Source organism: Populus alba, chromosome 3 (genome assembly GCF_005239225.2).
Source record: "Populus alba chromosome 3, ASM523922v2, whole genome shotgun sequence".
NCBI classification, from domain to species: domain Eukaryota; kingdom Viridiplantae; phylum Streptophyta; class Magnoliopsida; order Malpighiales; family Salicaceae; genus Populus; species Populus alba.
The window spans coordinates 1,060,719-1,083,439 of NC_133286.1; the positions used below are offsets into that span (position 1 = coordinate 1,060,719).

Below are 22,721 nucleotides of genomic sequence, written 5' to 3' on the forward strand. Positions count from 1 at the left end.
GAGAGACAACTTTGATTGTAAGGCATGCTCAATTGCCTTATCTCCATTTCTTTTCACAATCTTTTGCTCGTAAGCTTGCAAAGAACTCATAAGCTCATCCACTGTCAACTTGTCCACTTTTTTGGATTCTTCAATAGCAACAATAACAAAATCAAATTTTGGATCTAGGGATCTCAAAATTTTCCTCAGTAATTTCAAGCATCTGAGAGGATTTCTCCATTTCTTTCTCATCTGATTGACTATCACTATAATTCTTGTGTGATAATCAGAAATGAATTTTGAATGACTTTCATTTGCACTAATTCAAATTCACCTCGCAAAGATTGAAGACGAATCTTCTTGATTCTATCAGCACCTTTATGATTTTATTGGAGAGAGCCTCCCATATTTCTTTTGTCTTTCTTTCTATTGGCTCTCAGGACTTGTTTTTGTGCCTCTTGTAATGAATTTTCTGCTTCTTTGGACTCTGGTTCATCATAACCATATTCCACAATCTCTATACACTCTTGTGAACCAAGAAATTCCTTCAATCTGATACACCAATTATCATAGTTGTCTTTGGTTAGCTTTGGGATGAGTGTTTGTGCCTTTTCTATAGTCATTTTGCTCTTTGAATGACTATATCACCTTCTGGGAGTTGAATTTGGCAAAATGGACACTGTAAATCGATCCGGAATGCTCAAAACAGTTGGGAATTAGTCATACTTGGTTGAAAATGGGGTAGAAATGGGCTGACCCGGTCAGAAAACCGATTCTGGACGTCGGGCAGTTCGTTGGGGTTGAACCGGGAATATTCTAAGGAATATTCTTCAGCTCGGCTGGCGGCTGGAGGTCGGCTCGGTTGGAGACTCGGCGCAGCTTAAATATGGCACGCGTGTGGCTCAGTCGTCTTCTTCCTCTAGGCGCGTGGGCTATTGTACCTGAGTTTCAGGCGACGCGTGTTGGATACCGCGGGCTCCGATGAAGATGATTTTTGCACCAGTGAGTTAATTCCTCTAGGTCGGAGCTGGCTTGAGTTAATTCACTATATATTTTGTGCAGGTGTTGTTCCTTTGGGGAGCAGAGACTGTTGCTACATCTATGGAATGGGCATTAGCCAATCTACTCAACCATCCAGACGTGCTAAGGAAAGCTAAAGCAGAACTGGACGCTCAAGTTGGAGACCGCTTGATAGAAGAGTCAGATTTTGCAAAACTACATTACCTTCAGAGCATCATCTCCGAGAATCTGCGTTTATGTCCGGTGACACCGCTTATACCACCGCACATGCCATCCTCCGACTGTACCATTGGAGGATACCATGTCCCAGCTGGGACCATATTATTTGTAAACGCATGGTCTCTCCATAGAGACCCTACACTGTGGGATGAGCCCACAAGTTTCAAGCCTGAGAGATTTGAATCTGCAGGCAGAGTTGATGCATGCAACTTCATCCCCTTCGGGATGGGAAGGAGAGCTTGTCCTGGAGATGGCCTAGCAAAAAGAGCAATGATCTTAACTTTGGGATCGTTGATACAGTGTTTTTGAGTGGGAAAGGGTTGGTGAAAACAAGATTGACATGGCAGAGAAGACAGCAATAACTATGTCAAAAGTTGAGCCCTTAGAGCTCATGTGTTAGAGCTCGCCCGATTCTAGACATGCTTCTCTCTTAAGTGATCAAAAAAATATAAAATTGTCAAGAGTTTATTTGATTGCCACTATTTATATGTATGTGTTTATTTTCAAAATATAATAATAATAAATTACCCCTTAGGGTTTGATTTTCTTATTATTTTTGGACATGATGATACCAATTGTTAAAATGATATTAAACTATAAACTGCAGCAAAAGTTTTTTTTTTCCCCTCAAGAAGGGGTAAAAATGAAGGATAATGATAATAAATGTGGATTATCAAATTATATATAATATAATATATATATATATATATATATATATATATCAGCTTTTTTATCTACTATTATAATTTTTTTTAATGTAAAAAATATGTTTTAAAAAATCTGTATATTTATTTTTTTATGTCCATGACAAAGTATAAGTAGATAACTAATATTTATTTTTTTTATGGAATAAATCCGTTAGTGAGTGTGGCATGAGTGGTAATTTTTTTTATAATTCTCGGTAAAAATACCAACAGCTTGGGTAATTTTCTTATAACTCTCGGTAAAAATACCTCTTGAATGCCACTATTATATGTATGTGTTTATCTTCAAAATATAATAATAATAAAGTACCCCTTCGGGTTTGATTTTCTTATTATTTTGTGAAATTACGATACCAAACGTTATAATTGTATTCAACAATAACCTCCAACAAAGGTCTTTTTTGGCTCAAGGTGTAAAAAGAAAGGTTTAAGATAATAATTTAGCACCGCAAATATATTATAAGAATTTCCAAATTGAAGAAGACAAGGATAACAAGTGAATCCAGAATCAAACCAACAGTTGAAGACTATTGAACAGTAATAGAAATCTAGCAAAGCTGATTCTCTCCATTGCAAATCAAGTCTTGAGCCGCCCGTAAAACTTGGCCTTTTCCTCAGTGGTCTGGAATCGTCCGTGGCCAAATTTGGAGGATGTATCAACGAACTTGAGTTTAATTTCCTCCATAGCAACTCTAGATGTCTGCTTCAACAGAGACTGCCTCAGTGTTACCACACGTTTCTTGGGGCCCACGCAGCATCCTTTTATCAACAAATAATCCTCTTTCACAACGCCATAATGGGGGAATCCTCCAATTGGTGTAATGCCCTTTTCAGTCCTGTTGTTCATGACCAAATATCATAATATTGTGAGAAGAGGCAGATGCTCAACATCAATCAATCTTGGTGAATGCTAAGGACTAAAATCACAGTAGGGACAAACTACAAAAAAAATACATTTACCTGTCATATTCAGTAACTGCAGAATGAGACTCTTGACCACACTTCCCAAGCTTGTAAATTTTCTTGTTTAGCTCTGTGCGGTGATGGTAACCATTCTGCCCAGCCCTTGCAACAGTAAATGAGACCCTAGCTGGATGCCATGCACCAATACAAGCTACCTTGCGAAGACCACGATGAGTCTTGCGAGGGAGTCGAGTCACACCCCAACGAGTGACCACACCTTCATAGCCCTTTCCCTTGGTTACACCAATAATGTCAATCATTTCATCTTTCTGGAAAATAGCATCGATAGGAATCTGCTTCTCAAAGAAACTGTAAGCAAAGTCAACCTTCTTGGCAACATCCCCGCCGTTGACCTGGATCTCCATCAAATGGGCCTTCTTCTGTTTCAGTCCCTTCATTTTCCGAATCTACATAAACCATGCCAGCAACACCACCTTTAGATATCCTTGAAATCACATTCATCTAGAGTCTAAACAGTGCCACAGTAATAACAAACAAGGGGGAATCTGAACATCAAGAAACTGCCTCGATAAACAAAAATATTCAAGAGCATGGACACAAATATTAAGACATCAGCAATTAAAAGTTTGCAATTGATGTCTGGTATTGGGATTCCAGATATTATAGCTCAGTAATTTCAGAGTAAGATTATTATTAATCAAACAGACACATTAAAATAAGGATGTAAGTGTAGAATACCTGAGTATGCGCCAACACACGAATCACAGTGCAATATTTTTTCAGTTTCTCCAATTGAAACTCAATGTCCTTTTTCCCATCCTCAGACTCGTACTTCTTACAGTACTTTGTGAAAGCCTTCTTCTTTGACTTGCACCAGTTTTTGTAGAATCTCCTTCTAACCTCCTCACTCAAATGCTGGGCCCATACGGTGCTCAGGGACCGGAGACCACCAAGAGTATTGATATAGCCAACAACCCCAACAACAACCATTGGTGGTGTTTCTATGATTGTAACAGCTTCACATGTTTCTTTCTTGTGGAGCTCTGGAAGACAAATGAAGAACGAATTAATGAGCACATAAGCTAGAGGTGAATCATAGTGTTACAATGAATATTTTAATCTTCCTTCCGGCTGCTTTAAAAATGTGCAGAAACAGAACATCAAAAAGGGGTACAAACAACAAATTGCACAACAGCAGGCAGCAATGCAGGGCTGCAAATTACAATTGTGCACACTTTCAAATAAATACTCCCAATCAATCCCCAATTCCAAGCAACCCAGACATATTTTATTGGCAAAAGAGGTGTAAAATCATCAAAATCAATATAAACATGCTATCAGAGACAATTTCAAGTGGTCTGGGGTGGCCCTGGCAACAACAAGGCTAAAAGTTTTGGCCTCTCATTGTTAATATTAGTGTTTGGTCCAAAACACATGCTACAAGGACAACGCATCCCTGCATGCTAACCCAATCAAACATGATGATCTTGATAAATTTATAGGCAACAGCGTATCAAACAAGTTCCTTCACCAAAGCTAGAGATAAAAAAGAGCTACCATCCAGAAGGATAATCGAGAAAAAGTAAAGAAACTCACTTGAGCCTGGCTTTTCAACTTCTCAGACAATATGAGTCATACCAGCTTTGTAACCTAGGAAAGCAGTCAATCTGCAAGGTTTTTTTGGATCATCCTTGGGAAAGGCCTTTGCTGTAACATCATCAAAGAGAACAAAATTCAATACACAGAGAATGCAAGTTGATACAAATAAATTATATGAAGCCAGCCTTGATAAATGCAAATACCACTATGTCTAACAAAAATAAATTAGAAATCATATCAAGCTTATCTGTGTCAGGGATTATGACAATATAATACTGCAAGGCAGTTCATCTAACTCCCGATTTACAAGATAGGACAATAAAATTTAATGGTTATTAAGGAGATGATAGTAGGAAGTCCAGATGACCAATCATTGTTGTCTCCCTTGACCCATTCTATATCGTTCTATATTAAAATGACTCATATAAATCCTTACCAGAGTTGTTCTTTGTTGCAAAAACCAAACATGGGACTGCACATTAGGCAATAAAGCAATGATACTTGAAGGTACATATTGGAGAAAAGACAACCCTCTCACAAAACCCAACTAAAATTTATATCATAGCCTGAAGGTACACATTAATCATGTAGAAATAGAATGCTTCCAATGTGTTATCGTTAACTGTAATGTTTATAACTTCAGGTTAAAGAGCATAAGAAACCTTTTCCTCAATGGCGGGAGGCTCTTTTTCTTGGGAGAAATCCCAAAGAGCCATGTCTAGGGTGTTCAAACTTGCGGTGAGACATGCTTCAACCTTTGATATAACCTCTGCAAGACTCGTGAGCTTCAATATTGTTTTACCTCAAGAACTAAAATATCAACAAAAAATAATATATCCAAAGAAAACATCAATAGTACTAATTCAGATTCTCCTTCAATAAATGTTTAAATATAAAATCAAACCAATAAGGACCATAACAATCAAAATATAATAATTTTATCTAGTATTTCAAAGACCCACAAAAAATTAAATCGCTGTTAATATCATTAAATAGATCTAGTTGAAATCATCATAATAACAACTAAAATACTAATCACAAATAAGCTTAAACTGAATAAAAATGATTTCAAAGTTTTTTTTACAAATAAGATATACTAATTTGAAATAAAGAAACAGAAAGGACCACTATTGGTACCATAAAACAACCCTTTGAATTGTAAAACTTACAAGGGTATTAACCACAAAACACCAGCAAATGAAAAGAAAAGATTTTTCCCCGAAAAAACCAAAGGCCTATGGCAGACATACTATCATGCCAATTCTCAAGCTCATCAGTATTTCTTTCCAAAAACCCATCTAGGGTTTCGGCAAAAAAAGAGCCATTTCTGAGACTCCAGCCCTGATTAAACACTTTTCATAAAGGGAAAAATTCTTTTCAAATCATCACCATGTAAAGTAGTAAATACCATCGCATGTACACAATCACAGTCACGAACCAATCAAATAAACGTATAGCAAATAACATATAGCTTCACAAAACTAGTTCTTCTTCAGTTTTACAGCAAAAACAATCAGGAAAAAAAAAAGATCAAAAAAGCCTACTAGATCGGTAACACAAGGCTAAAAAGACAAAAATGAAAGTTTTCGGATAAACGAGAAAGAAATAGAACGATACTACCTCGGCAAAATGATAAGAGAGAAGGAGCAGAGAAGTTTTGAGAGAGGCAGTGGCTGGCTGCGAGGCGATGGACAAAAATCTGAATTGTTTGCCTAGGTTTTTATAGTGTTTTTTTATTAAGATTTAACGGTTGGATTAGTGCTTTGGGGTTGATATTGTCCGTTAGATGGATGGTTGCTCCTAGTGTTAGGGTTTTCTGCTTTTCAAAAGTTTATTGTGGCCACCAAATGCTCATCCTAGGTTGGATCCGATCTCGTGGGCTAGATCTATTAGATTATCCGAGCTCGGTTCATGATGGATCACGGGCTTAACGGGTAGCTGATAAAAAATATTATATATTTTTAAAAGAAATAACAACGATTAAAAAACAATATGCAACATTACTGAATCCTAAAAAAAATAAACAAAACAAGATTTTTTTTTTTTTCTTAGAAACGCATCTAAACGAATGAAAAAATGAAAATGAGGCTGATCAATGAATTTGAAAAAAAAATACTTTTTTTGTACTTTTTAATTTTTAAAAAAATGAAAAACAAATTATGTGTTTTGTTAAAAAAAATATTTTTAATAATGCCTTGTTTGTTTTCAGGAATTCATTTTTCTAGAAACTATTTTCTCACTTTCACATTTTTGGCAAATATAAAGAAAATTAGTCAAAAAAAACTGAATTTTGATCAAAGAAAAAAATACACTTTATGCCAGAAAAGTGTTTTCCTTTTCTTATTCTAAGGAAAACACTTTCCTTATATTTGTTAACAAAATGTGTACTGTCGTCAAGTGATTATAGGGATTGGAGGAATTGGTAGACAAGACATTTTTGTTTCCAAATTAAATTTAATTGGTTTTCAGTGACGGAAAATTAAAATTAAAATAGTTGTTAACCTAAATGTAATATTTTATCCTCTACACAATACTTATTAAAAAAAAGGGACTAATAATCACTTGTCAAATGCATATTAAAAAATATTAAAAAAGGGACTAACAAACATATTAAGCTTTTAAAATTGAAAAAAAATATATTAATAGGTTTTATTTATGAAAAAAATCACAATGTTATATCTCTATAATATTTTATAAAATAAGCTATGTATGAATATAGGATATAATAAAAAAAAATCCATCATTATACTTTTTAGATTTCATTTTTTTATTGTAAGTGATTAAATATTTTATATATATTAGATAAACTTGAAAAAAAAATTAATTCATTAATAAATTATTTTTCAGTTCATTTTCCATAACATAAACAAACACTGGAAAGTGTTTTCCAGTTTATTTTTCATAACACTGCCAAACATCGGAAAATACTTTCCCGGAATTTATTTTCCAGGAATTCACTTTCCCCAGAATTCACTTCCCCGGAATTCACTTTCCAAAAGGAAACAACTTTTCTACAAACAAACGGAGCCTAAGTGAATATGTTTTCTCAGTTTTCTATTTCCTGAAGTTTTTTTTGCTAAAAAACTAAAAATTTTCAACATCCAAATATCACCTTAGTTTTTTTTCTCTGGTTAGAGGTTTTTGGCGATCATTTGGACTTGTTTTATTTTTCCATTTTATTTTTGTTTTTATTTAGTTATTTTTTTAAATAATGATAGTTATATGTAAGTTTTTTTATTTCTAACTAGAAAATATGTTTATTTTAGTTTTTTATTTCCTATTTGTTTTTAGAAAATTAAAATTTTTTCACATGCAAACATGATCTAGAGTTTTCTTATCTCCTTTTTGAACCTATTTTATTTTCTTAATTTATCTAAAAGGTTCATGAAACCAAGCATTGTGGTATATTTGTTGCTCAATACTTTACTAACTAAGTAGTTTGTGGTAAGATCTAGAATTCAACCAAGATTTCTAGACCAATTATATAGGTGATATAGTAAAGTTTCAAAACTTATTGACAAGTATCGTGTTTATGATTTCCTAACTAGGTTAAACATTGAATATGACCGTATTAGAGTTTGGTTAAGTGAAGATAACATTTCCCTTCCTTGAAGCAAATATATTCTCATGTTCGACAAGAGAAAAGCACGAGAAATATAATGTTTCCTTATTTTGTTACTCATAAGAGGTCTATGATAGGTTACTCCATTTAGATAAATCTTAAAAGGGGGACTTACATGTCTCTTGGTAAATCAAGATTAGTTGGTGAATTTAGTTTATTAGACAAAGAACAATTCAAGTGTGATTTTATAAGTCTGAAACTGAAAAAATCAAACCGAGTCAAATCAGAAAAAAAACTGATCAAAACCGAAACCAAACCCGTTAGAAATTACAAAAATAACCCAAAAAAACAATATAGCTTTTGGTTTTTAATATAAAATAACCGAACCAAAACCAATCGGTTTGAACCGAGTTTGGTTTCAATTTTTTATTAAAAAACCAGTTTGGTTACTTTTTTTATAAAAGCCGAATTGAACCAAAAATAATCATCGCTAGTATAAATGTTGACCATCGTATCCTTCCTTCCTTACTCTCAAGTCTTTCCTTTTTTCCTTGGATTTTTTCTTGATATGTTTGATTGATTATTTACGTTATTTCAAGTGTATAATGTAACATAGCTGAGAATGTCTTGACAGGATTGGAGTCGAGCCCTGTTGTTGCTAAGCCAGTTGACAACAATGTGGTATGCACCATTTTACCTAGCTTAACTCTTTCTTTTTCTTTTTTTTGTTAAACCCGGGTTGGTCCGAGTTTACTTTGAGAGTAAAAAAATGGTATAATGGGATGAAAAAGCTTTGGCTTTAAAGGGTTTTTTTTTTTTTTTTTTTTTTTTTTTTTTTTGTGAATGGTACCTGTCAGGGTTCTGGAATAGATGGACTCCCATCAGATTCGACTCCCACCATTTCGGCTTCTGGGAATGGTGCCTCTGACACCAAAGTTAATGGCAGTGCGGTATCTATCACCAAAAGGGAGGTTGATCAAGATCCAAATGCTTCTAGTAGTTATAGTTATCAATACCCAGGTTAGATATTGAGATAATTTTTTGTTTTTCGCATTTATGTTGGCAGTTGGGAAAGATGTTCGTTCCATACAAATTTATAATTCCCATTGCAAATATACTATGCTAACATAGGTTCATCCATGTGAAGGATTGTACTTGGACTCTTTTAGGCATTTAATGGAACTCATTTTTAATGGATTTTTTTTATCTCTATTTTTTGATATAGTACTTCATTCCATAGGGTCAGCATGTGTTGAACAGCATGGTGCAGTTATGTGAAAAAGGGAAATTTCTTCACCTTAGGATGTAGTCAATCATTAGAAAATCAAAATACCTTTTGTGTTGTCATATTCGGGATGCTATTTGGAGTCATTAAGCAAAACAATAATCTTCACTGAACTAGCTCTCTTCCAGGAAAATAAGTGTTTCATAATTGAGGTGTAGCATTTGGTACATCTAGAGATCAGTCCTCAGTTTCCTTTCTGGGTTGGGTAGCTGGGACAGCAACAGATTTCTGCTTAGCTTAGATTACGATTTAGTGTAGTAGTACTTATAAAGTACTAATTTAATGGGATCAGGTTAGGTGTGCTCAATGAGTATGAACAGGTCAGGATTTTTGAGCATCTAGTGGCGGTGAACAAGCTACTTTTGCTTAATCAAAAGTCTTAGTGGCCAGATCACATTAGTGGTCGATGAGATTCTATTGTTAAGGTGGTATCAGGTAGCTACTGGGTCACCTGATTGATACCTGGTCTATGCGGATTTAATGTCAAAAAGTACACTCAACAAGATCACTGCTGTGGCCAGGGTAATATAGCTGGGCAAGAAACTGAGATAGCTCCAGGCTTCTTTTGCCTTGTGTGATAAACATCATGGAAGCACCCCCATGCTGGTGCATTGCCTGAAAATAGTACTATGGAAAATTCTTATAATCATTTAGTTTCTTTGTTAACAATGAAGCTGTCTAGTAAAATTTCATTTAGTTTACCCACCTTGCAGTGTGATTTCCAATTTGAATTCATAATTGAGCATTAATATGTTATCAGCATACTTAATTTCAGAAGGATAACTCTATTTTGCAGGCTACAGTGGGTCCTCCACGCAATTGGATGATCAAGTTTATTACCAAGCAGATGGTTCCCAAACAGTAAGTTCCTTGGAACTTTTACATGGAAGCATAAAGGGACTTGCCTTGTAATGGTTTTGCATCCATTCATTTTGAAATTTTAAATCTGTTTGTAAAAACTTTGAGCGTTTTCCGCTGTTCTTCAATATCCATTTCTGCTGCTGCTGCTACATATATTTTACCACAAACTTCTTCACTGTTATTACCTTGTGATGAAGTATTCCTTCTTATACTCTGGTTGCCTCTTTAGGGTATGCAATCGGATAATGGTTCAATGGTTTATTATTGGCCTAGCTATCCATATGCTTCAGGAACGGTAGTTGGTGTTGATGGGCAAAGTGTTGCTCAACAGCCATATTTTTCTTCCTCGGGATATCTACAGCATCCTGTGTCCTATGAGTTAGAAGCCATGCCTTTTTATTCATGGGATTCAGCATATGTCGGTGATGTCTCGAATGGAAATGCTGTTTTTGAAAACGGAAAAGGTGGCTCAGGTTCCACTGCGTTTGCCCAGTCAAATGGCTTCAACTCTACAAAATCTAATGGCAACATTGACAGCCAAAATTCCAAGCCTATGTACACTCAACTTGTCAGACCCATGACCAAGGTATATACCCTCTTGGAGCATATTTAATTTACTTATTAAAAATTAGTAAAATAAAAAGATAAGACATGTTAATATTAAACATTAAGGTTTATGTTGAGTTTATACTATACTTATTCTTACACCATTAGTGTAACCTTTTCACCTTGACATAATAAACTTAGCTAAACATAATGAAGAAGAGAAACATAAATAAACAAAACAAGAACATAAATAAGATACAAGTTAACTAAGTAAAGGAAAGGAAATGAAAAGCATAAACAAGATATTAATGAAAGCAAAACTTAAGAATTACAAAAAAAAAACATAAAGAGAGAGAGCAAGAACAAGTTCTTGATCTGAACAACCAAGCCCCTAAATGCATGGCAAATACCTCTTTTTATATGCTAAAATTTGGAACTATTGATTTGATGACTAATTGTTGAGTGGGTGACCAACTCTTGACTAGGTGAAAGTCCTTATCTTCTTGTCTGAATAAAACGTCATTGCTAGCATCAGAACTGGATCCACCTATATTCATAAAAGTTGTAGGAAATTGTCTTAGCTTTATAGGAAAAAAAAATTGAGGTCATTTGAACTTCTAGAACTCGAGATATGGGTTGAACACTGAACAATGTCTAGGTTGCAGGACAGATTCAGACTTCTCCATTGTTGCTATAATTTGGACTTGAAAACGGCTTTCTTAGATCTTGACCTCTACATGAAAGTTGTAGGCCTATGTCTTACTGAATCTGTGTAAACATTTGAGATCATTTGGACATCTAAAACTCGAGATATGACCCAATTGCTGAACAATGTTCTAGTTTGGACTGCACCAACATCTCTTTTCTAAGTTTGGCCCTCTCGTTGTCCTTTCAATTTCAATACTTGAACTCATCAATCAATCCTTTCATTTATGTGATTGGCCTGCATTTAAGATGAACATTTACCATAAATTAAACGTATCTTATATTATTAGGTATGTTATTATAAAACATGATTTAATTAAGGAGTTATTGATACTTCAAGTGCAAAATGATGATATAAAACCTTGATAAAAATGCACTTTTAAGTACTAATCACACCCCCCAACCAGCTTATTACTAGTCCCTAGTAATCAAAGCGTTAAAATAGAAAAACAATTTGCAAGTTCCACAAAGCAAGGCATTCATCATTCAACTTCCATTAATCTATCTAGATAAACAAACTCTCATTAAATTTATATTTCTGCTTCATATATCTTAAACAAGATATTAATAAACCTTCTTTTTATGTGTTCAATGTATGAAAACATAGATGATGGGGTTTTTGTTGGAAGAAAACAATATTATGTTCTAATGTTAAGGTTAACTTCCTTGGGTTGAGATTATTATTTTTTATTTATTTATTTATATACACATACAACACAATGCATCTTCAACCCATGTAACGAGTTTTTGGCTAATGACTCCTAGACCAGTTGGTCTTAGGGTATTAGGTGTTGAGACACTCCTACAAGTTTAGTAACTCGAGTTGCAGATACTGATATGTAGATAGTACAATGTTTGATTTCCTTAAGCTTTTCTCCTTAACCCATGTAACAAGCTTTGAGCCAATAGCTCTCAAGTCAGTTGACTTTAGGGTATTAGGTGTTAAAACACCCATTCGGGCTTAATTGCTTAGGTTAGGGAGGCTACAAAACCAAACTTATCTACGTTTTTATTATCATCAATATTATCATCATTTTTTTTTTTTTGCAAATTATATACTATCACTTTCTCTTAGTTGTTACCTTTAACAAAAGAACATAAATAATATAATAATCCAATGTGCAACCCACAATCATATGTTAAAGTGTGTGTGTGAAAATGAAGATTTAAGAATACTTGTTAAATGAGCATATGAGCATAATCAAGTGATAACAAAATGAGAGTTTGTAAACCTGAATATTTCAAGAAGTATTCTGATAGACCTTGTTAAGAATGTTTACTAAGATGCGTCTCAAGAGTCACTTTAACAAAAGAATCCCTTTTACTCTGCCATCCTAGTAACAACAGTTTTGTAAATGGTTTATGAAATAGAAAACACAGTTTTTTGTTATATATATATATATCAACTACTACCCTTTCCTCCTAACCAAAATGAGACATTATCCTCAATGTGGTTCCAGTTTGTTGGAGTCGCCACCTAGTATTTAATTGAGGGCTACTAGGAAACTCGCATGTACTAATCTTGTCAAAGATTCATGGGTAAGGGACTGGTTGTGGTTAGGGAAGATATTAGCAACCCTAACGCACCCTACCTGAGGTAAGTTGCTTCGTGGCTTTGATGTGTTAAAGAAGTTTAAATTTTTTTGTCTTTTCATCGGATATTAGAAATACAACTTATGTGTAAGTTCATAATTCTTAATCATAAAAAAATCAAAATATTAAATTCTTCTTTATTCTTTACGATTTTATCATAAAAAAACATTCATAAAAAAATACAAACAACACATTCACTTTCACTATGTTTTTCTTTTCTTCTTTTTTTTACATCCACACTACAAATTATAAAATATTCAAAAACTAAACAAAAATTACAATAAACAATTTAAAAAGTTACAAAAAACAACCTCTAAAACAGAATCAAGAAAAGTGTAGCCACAAGAACAGTGATGGAAGGCTTCTGGTCATGGAAACAGTGGCGGCGCGTCTTCTCCACGAGCCACAAATCAGTAGAAGCAGAAATGCAGGGAGACCAATAGGCTTGAGGAATTGATGGGACAAAAGACCTGAACCTGGACAAAGTATAGAGACCATCTTTACCCTGTCCTGAGAGGAGTACTTCAATGGTGTTGAGATCCTTGACATAAAACATAAAAGGATGAAATTCAAAATAAACATTATTATCGAGATAAAATTTCTAAACAGAAAGCAGAGGTTTCATGATTGCAGGAACATGCAGGACATTAGATAAAGTGAACGAACGATGTGGGGTATATAGTTTGGTATGACTGATATGAGATTTGGGATGTCCTTTACCATCACCAACATGCAAATTATCATTACCATTGTATGGTTCTGAAGCAGTCAAGGTTCCAAGGTCAGGTGTGACGTGTTGATTTGCATCGGTGTCCGAAAACCATTCAGCAGTACTTGCATGATTGTGTAGGGCTAGATTGGCACTATACTACTAACCATAACCGCGTTGCTGAAGTTGGGAGCACTGAGGAGCAGTATGTTTGAAAGCTTGACATCACTGGTAGCGGGATTTGGATCCCCTACTGCATCGCCAATTTCCTTGTCAATTTCTTTGTCTGTTGTCGTTGCTGGGAGTGTTGTGGAAGCTGCGAAATTCAGGCTTGGAACAAGAATTGTGAGGCCCCTTGTGATTGAACTGTTAAGGATGCTAGCTGCCATTAAAACGACCCTTATTTCGACCAAGCTAACGGTGAGAGATAAGTGCTGAAGGAGGGATGTTCGGCGTGGGCAACAAGGGTGCATGAATTGCAGTAGACCCCATGGAAAAATGGGAGGATTTATGAATAAATTCATGTGTTAGCAAATTACTAAGAAAATCTGCATATGGAAGAGGATTTGCCCTTATAACAAGACTTGTCACTAAGTCCTTAAATTCTCCGTGAAGGCCACAAAACACATATAAGTTGAAATGTGCTAGCGAAATAGACCTGACGGCAGCTGCTAGCTCATCAAATAAAGCCTTAGCCTTTTGTGGAAATTGAGTTACCGATTCATCACCTTGTCGAAGGTCTTGAAGAGAGCCATGAAGTTGTATAATACGAGAATTGGATGTGGAAGCTAGAGCTTGCTCAAGTGTGTGCCAGACAGAGCATGAGGTTGGACAATCAACAACAAGATGAAGAACTTCCATGGATAACGAAGAGAGCATGGCACTTAGAATGAGTTGGTCTTGTTGTTTCCAACGAAGAAAGTGTTGAGATACCTGCAGAGAGACACCATCGACAGTAAGAATATGTGGAGAGGGGCAGGAGTTTGAACCATCAACAAAGCTGAAAACTCTTTGGCCTTGAAGATATTATTTCATCTGTATTTGCCAATATAGATAATTGGTGTTTGTCAGTTTTAAAGAGATGACCTAATGAGTGTGGGAGAGGGACATAATTGCCACAGCAGAAGTGACAATGGCTTCTGCAGAAAAGGACGGCAACAGAGGAGCATTATTAGGGTTGAAAAGAGCATGACCAACATTTGTAGGTAGTGGCCACTACGGAACTGAAGCTGAAGAAGAAGGTGGTGCTGCGGCAGGAGAGGAGGATGGCACTACTAGCGCTGCTGTAGAGGGAGAGATGGCTGCCGGCTGGGAGGAATCCACTGCAGAGAGGAGAAGAGGTGTTTTAGTTTATTTAGAGCTCTGATACCAAGTTGAGAATAATAAAATGACTTAGGTTGGCCTTAGCCAACCTTTCCTATTTATATATGTGGGGCATAACATGTCAGTAACCATAGGAATTACAACATTAGAACAATCCTATATTAATTTTCTATTCAGAGATATACATGCTATACATTCTATAATAGATGATCGTTCATGGATGTATCTAGATTCACCCCAAGGATTGCGGAGGATGGATTATTGTAACGGGGTTCAGGGTTTTATTAATTTCGCAACATCTATTCCCAGAAATTTTACTGGAGGCGGTATTAGGTGTCCATGCAAGAAGTGTCAAAATAAAAAGTATCTGCATCCAGATGTTGTAATGATGCATCTTCTACATAAAGGGTTTATGGAGGATTACCAGTGTTGGTATGCACATGGAGAGGTATTTGTTAGTAATAGGAGAATGAGAGAAACGGTGGTTGGGTCAACTTCTAGTGCTAGCAACGTGCATGAAGCGGCAAATGACAACACTAATCCTTACAGAAACATGGTTATGGATGCAATAAGAATGAATCAAGGTAATGTCAGTCAATGTCCAATCGTAGAAGAAGAACCTAATGCAGAGGCAGCTAGGTTTTTTGATTTGTTGAAAGATTCTGACGAACCATTATGGGATGGCTGCACAAACCACAGTAAATTATCGGCCGTGGCACAGGTGTTCACCATCAAGTCAGATCACGGGCTGAGTGAGGCCGGGTATGACAAAATTATTGATTGGGCAAGAAGCATTTTACCTGAAGGGAACAAGCTGAAAGAGAACTTCTATGCTGCGAAGTCCATGATGAAACCCCTCGGTTTAGGATACTAGAAAATTGACATGTGCCCTAACTTTTGCATGTTATACTACCTTGAAACTACTGAGATGACCGAGTGCATGACATGCGGGCATTCTCGTTACAAACCCAGAACTGACAGGGGAAAGACTCTAGTGGCGTATAAAAAACTTAGATATTTCCCGATTACACCTAGACTGCAGAGGTTATTCATGTCACGAAGGACTGCTGAGCACATGACATGGCACCAAACACATGATGCGGTTGATGGTGTGATGGTGCATCCTTCTGATGGCGAAGCGTGGAAACGCTTTAACAGTGTGCATCCTGACTTTTCAGCTGAATCAAGGAATATCCGTCTAGGGTTGTGTACAGACAAATTCAACCCATTTCGGTCATTTGCTGCTCCCTATTCTTATTGGCCGGTCATACTCACAGTTTATAACTTGCCACCGGGAATGTGTATGAGGCCGGAGTTCATGTTTTTATCTACTATCATACCCGGTCCAAGCAGCCCGAGGCGGAATATAGATGTTTGTCTTCGACAGTTGATTGATGAGCTGGCGTAGTTGTGGTCCTCCGGAGCTCTGACTTATGATATATCGAGGAAACAAAATTTCCTTATGAGGGCGGCTTTGATGTGGACTATCAATGATTTTCCAGCTTATGGAATGCTTTCTGGTTGGAGCACACATGGGAAACTCGCATGTCCATACTGCATGGAAAACAACAAGGCATTCACGCTAGCAAACGGAGGTAAAGCTTCTTTTTTTGAATGTCACCGTCGCTTCTTGCCACTTAATCACAGGTTCAGAAAGAACAGAAAAGATTTCTTTATTGGCAGAGTTGAAAAAGATGTTGCATCCCCGCGTCTTTCTGGTGAAGAATTGCATCATGTTGTATCAGAGTACGGTGACATTGTGTTTGGCCTTCAATCAGGTAAGCAAAAGTTTCCTGGTTTTGGTTTGACCCATAATTGGGTAAAGCGAAGTATCTTTTGGGAGCTTCCTTATTGGAAGACCAATCTTATCCGCCATAACCTTGACGTCATGCACATCGAAAAGAACGTGTTTGACAATATTTTCAACACCGTCATGGATGTGAAGGGGAAGACAAAGGACAACATCAAGTCTAGATTGGATATAGCTTTATACTGTAACCGTAAAAATATGGAGTTGGTTTATGAGGAGTCACGGGTCACAAAACCAAGGGCAAGCTTCGTGTTAGAGAAAAACACACAACTGCTAGTCTACAAATGGATTAAGAGTCTGTGTTTTCCGGATGGACATGCATCGAACATATCAAGGCTTGTTAACATAGAGGACTGCAAATTGTATGGAATGAAGAGTCATGACTGCCACGTGTTTATGCAAACACTCATCCCATTAGCTTTTCGTGATTTGTTACCAAAGGGAATATGGGATGCACTAACGGAGATCAGTCATTTCTTCAGAGATATATGCTCCAGCAAGTTGAATGTTGAGCACATTGAGAGGCTTCAAACGAATATCATCGAGACACTATACAAACTTGAGATGATATTCCCTCCATTTTTTGACTCAATGAAGCATCTCCCTATACATCTACTGTTCGAGGCAAAAGCTGGAGGACCGGTCCAGTATAGATGGATGTACCCATTCGAACGGTGAGATATTACAATTGCAATGGAATTCATATCTAAAAGATTTTCTATGTTTTTCTTAATTGGAAATACTTGAATTGTAATTCAATGCAGGTACTTGTTTAATCTCAAGAAAAAGGTTAAGAACAAGGTGCATGTTGAGGCTTCGATATGTGAGGCCTATATTGTTGAAGAGATATCAACATTTATCTCGTACTATTTCGAACCTCATATGAGAACAAGAATTAATCGCGTTCCATGGTATGACGATGGCGGTGAAGTGCCTTCCAGTGGGAACTTGTCAATATTCTCCAAAACTGGACGACCCACACCTAAAAATGCCGTACGAGGAAGATATTTTTCGGAAATAGAATTCAAACAAGCACACAACTATGTTCTATTTAACTGTGATGAGCTGAGACCATTTATTCAGTAAGTTTATATATGTGTAATACTAATTAAACTTTGTCAGTGAAATATTGGTAATTATATATTGTGAAATCATACACTCATTATCACTTGCAGGCAACATTGACAATATTTGCTCTCCAATAACTCGCAGCTGACCGACTCCTAGATCTTTCAATTACAAGATGAACAATTTGCCACATGGTTCATAATACATGTAAGCATTATCACAAACTCATTCTAACTTGAAAAATTATTGTACGTATGCATGCCATTACGAGATTATCGTTCATTTACCGTTTATTGATGTACATTGCATGTATACAAGGTTTATCAAATGGGAAGAAGTGCGTCTAAGTCATTGTCTTCACTAAGCCTCGGGCCTGAAAGAAAAGTTAAGTGCTACAACGGGTATTTTGTCAATGGATATGTTTTCCATACTGAAGAATACGGGCAAGGAAGAAAGACATACAACTACGGTGTTTGTGTTAAAGGATCCATAAGTAGTGAGTTAGAAGTTGACTACTATGGTAGATTAGAAGAGGTCGTTGAACTACAATATCATAGCGAGTAGAATACAGTGTTTTTATTCAAATGCTATTGGTATGACACGATGGACAGAGGAATCAGAGTTGATACGCACCATGGTCTGGTCGAAATCAACTCAAAAGCTAGACTCCGCAACATAAACGATGTCTTTGTTTTCACAAAGCAATGTCAACAGGTTTATTACACATACACCCCTTCATTTAGAAAGGATCGATCAAGAGTTGATTGGTTGTCCGTTTTAAAAACAAAACCACGGGGTTGTGTCGAGGTTGTTCAGGATGAGAACGAAGAAATAAGTGTGCGGGATGAAGTCTTTCAAGTTAGTGAGTTGGTTGAACCATATCGAGTTGCTCATTCGATTGAATTGGAAGAAAATTCAAATTTTCGTGTTTCCGATGATAGTCTTGTTGATGTTGACATAGAGGAGTTGAACGTTGATTTGAGCTCTAGTGGATAAGCAAATGTCGATAAAGAAGATGATATCCATATTGAAGATTGCAATGAAGGTGATGGTTATTCAATTGATGACGAAGAAGAAGAAGAAGATAATTCTGACTAATTCTGTTTAAAACCCTTTTCTTAATGTAATTTACATTATGGATGATATATTTTGAAACATAAAATATATATTTATCATTTAAGCACTGTTGCTATTGTTTTATGCGATGGACAGTTTGTCATTGAATTTTTTGCAGGAAGATAAACAGAAAATACAAACACAACACCTAATGTACATTGAAAATCACCGACATCCATACCGACGGACCACTGTTCGTCGGCATCTCACAGAGAGTTGGAAAATAATTACACCGAAATGCCACAATCACGGACGTTGTCACCGACGGACTGTAGTCCGTCGGCATCTCACAGAGAGTTGGAAAATAATTACACAGAAATGCCACAATCACTGACGTCGTCACCGACACACTTTAGTCCTTCGGCATCTCACAGAGAGTTGGAAAATAATTACACAGAAATGCCACAATCACTGACGTCGTCACCGACGCACTTTAGTCCTTCGGCATCTCACAGAGAGTTGGAAAATAATTACACAGAAATGCCACAATCACCGACGTCGTCACTGACGGACTAAAGTCCGTCGGCATCTCACAGGGAGTTGGAAAATAATTACACAGAAATGCCACAATCACCGACGTCAATACCGACGGACTATGTCCATCGGTAAGTTATCGGTGGGTAAATTTTATCGACAAACATACCGACGAAATGCGCGAATTCCAAAGGGTGCGAATTCTGACCGTGTCATATTACCGACGGACTCACCGACGGACCGCGAAAAATTTGGATTTTTCGTGCGAAATTCAAAACTTACCGACGGATTTTTGGCCTGTTACCGACGAATTTAAAAAATTAATAATATTTTTTAATATCCATCGGTAAAATCTGCCATATAACTTCCAGCCCTTGCCGCTTCGCTTCATTTTTTTCTTCTCCTCCATTTTTCTTCTCCTCCGCTGCCCTCCACATTTGATTTTTTTGCTCTCAATCTTTCAAGGCTCTCACCTTCAATCTCTAGCAAGATTAGTTGTTGTTTTCATCATATTAAAAGGTATGTGATTTTTTCTATTTTAGTTTATTTTCTTTTATTTTAGTTTTAGTTGTTTTTATTTTTGTTATTTTGTTGTTTTGGTGTATTTTTTTGTAATGTAGGTAAAGTTTTGAACTGGACACATTATTAAGCGCATGTATATTTTGTTCCTTTTCTTGATGTAGTTTTTTTTTTTGAATTTTTTTGAATATTTTTTATTTGTTGTGTTGTCATAATTGGTATTAGATAATTTATTAGATAATTGTTGTTAAAATTTAATTTAATTTAGACATTAGTAAATAAGGACTATGTTAGAATATTAGTAATTGTTAGTCAATATTTTTTTTTTATTTATTATATAATTATTGTATGTATTGCATATATAATTGTTATTTAATGTTAAATATATGTTAATGTTGAATTTCCTATAGAATTAGTAATTGCAATTTGTGGAATAATTGTAATTGCATATGTGTATTAATAGTTAGTTTATATATATTTTTTTAATTTATTGAACTAAATGTTTATTGGTTTGCCATAATGAATATTTATAATTTGTTGAATTTTAATATTTGTTAATGGAATTACCTTAGGATTAGTAATTGAATTATGTTGGAATAATTTAGTATTAGATTGGGTCAATTAGGTTGTGCGTATATTGTATAATATTTACAGGTTTTGTGGATTATGGGTAGTATCCAAGTATAGGAAGGTTGCTGCCGAATTTTTTTAACATTTCAATTGATTATATATTATTTATTATAAAATTGGTTAGAATATATGGCAGAGAATGAAAACCATTAGCTTCAACGTACGTCGCACCTAGTTCGTGCGGTTCGTCTAGCAGCGACAAAGACATTTCCTTTAGGTGCCATTTCAAGAAGAGGCACCTACACCACTTGCGCCAAAAAAAAAAAAAAATCGGATTTGATCTGCCGATCTTAGCCATGCTTTCACGTCAGCAGAAGCGGCATGCCTTCACAGCGAATCGCATGGACCGACAGTACGTATAGGCACAATAGGACGATCTTTCAATGTAGTTTGGTTTAAGGTTTTAATTTTTTTTTTTTAAAAAAAACAAAATTTATGAAGTCACTATTTAATTAATTTCAATTCTTTTCAAGGTTCACAAACATGAGGCCGCCGAGTAATATCATCGGCGTTTAAAGCGTCGATGGAGATTCCATTGTTTCAATGGAGTCAGATATCCAGGCATCTTGAATGGATCCTCAAATCAATGCATGGTTTTCTAGATTTGAGTTCGTGTTAATATATAATTTTCAGCCTTATTTCTATAAATTCTTATATAATTGTAAATAAATTATTAACATTTTTAAAAATTATTTTTTCATACACAGAATCGATTCTGCTATGGAAACGACGAAACATAACAGTGTTGTGAGGAGGGTGTGGGAAAATTCACATGCGGAAACTATGGGTAACATCGAAAACAATACAACTTTTTTTTTTACAAAAAAAATTATGTTTCGAAATGTAATTTTTTATTTGCATTAAGTAGGTTGGCGGTATTTTTGGTTACGAAGCCCAAAAAAAAAAGCAAAAACAAACTATGAGGGATAGGGGTTTCCAAGGCTGGATACAATGTTGCGGTTTGGAAGGGATTTCAAACCGGAATATACATCCCGGAGGATATATGGCCGCACTATCTATGAGCTACGTGATGTCTGAGCGGTTCACACGATGCTCACAGTCCGGTGCTGGCAACCAGAATCGGCTCATTCATGGCTCGATGACAACGCACACCGGCGGCTCCGTTCCGTTTGCTACACATGCAAAACGATTGGTAAGATTAATTTAAATGAAATATATTATTCAATTAATTTGTTTGTTAATAAATTTTTTTCATTATAGGTCTACGTCTCGTTGGACGTGAGCCGAGCCTTATGGAGTTGTTTGTGGAGACGCACGTTGTGTGGAGTCAGACCGCTAAAAGGGGTGCAACAATTCGTTGACAGTCGCGCCCAACATTTTGTGGTATGTTTTAATATTCATCCATTTTATTTTGTAAGTTATTATTATGTTTATTGAATTGAATATGATTATGATTATTACTTTTTTTTATTATTTTCAGGAGACCTATAATAATGGTTGAGGGAGGACATACGAGGACAGATCCTTCGACCATCCGGAATTTGACCCGGATTTGTGGATGGAGCCTGGATCGTCAGGTGGACCCGATAAGAATCGGGTTTACGGGCTCTCCAACACTAGGGCTGACAACTTGCGGACGACCCGTACTGCTTCAACCGTCGGGAGCTCCAATCAGTATCGAAGCTTCCCAATCTAAGGAGTAACATGGCCTTGCAACAAAGGTGGGACCAGATATCAGAGGCGTACAGCACAAACTCAAAGAACAATACACAACAAAATCTGCACAACAAGAGGGGCCTATGAAGAGCTTCGTCAAATGGTCATAAACATGTCACAAGGTGGAACATGTGCACCTAATCCAAGTTGGCCGCATAACAGTCAGCCTCTCCCTCCTCCTGATCCTCCTCAACCTCCTTTATATTAATTTTTGATAAACATTATTTACATTTAAAATTTCATTTAATGTTTTTTTGAACAATTTCATTTTGGTAATGAATATATTTATCTTACATTTTTTGTTTTTGATGCTTAATATAAATTTTATTTGCATAATTGGTTTTATTACCATTAATTTATATCATTTTATATTATTGTATTCTAAATAATTATAAAAA

The 22,721-nt window shown here is 35.9% G+C and overlaps 1 long non-coding RNA gene and 2 pseudogenes across 1 annotated transcript; 2 read left to right on the plus strand and 1 right to left on the minus strand.

The window, feature by feature from the left end:
* The first annotated feature begins 865 nt into the window (after positions 1-865).
* Positions 866-1,618, plus strand: LOC118055645 (cytochrome P450 81Q32-like; annotated as a pseudogene).
* A 730-nt stretch (positions 1,619-2,348) lies between these two features.
* Positions 2,349-6,164, minus strand: LOC118055637 (large ribosomal subunit protein uL3y-like; annotated as a pseudogene).
* Positions 6,165-8,542: 2,378 nt separating this feature from the next.
* On the plus strand, positions 8,543-10,685 carry LOC140955357 (uncharacterized). The gene is made up of 4 exons (XR_012169345.1): positions 8,543-8,688; positions 8,865-9,027; positions 10,089-10,153; positions 10,383-10,685. It is a non-coding gene; the product is annotated as an uncharacterized lncRNA (long non-coding RNA).
* Positions 10,686-22,721: the final 12,036 nt, after the last annotated feature.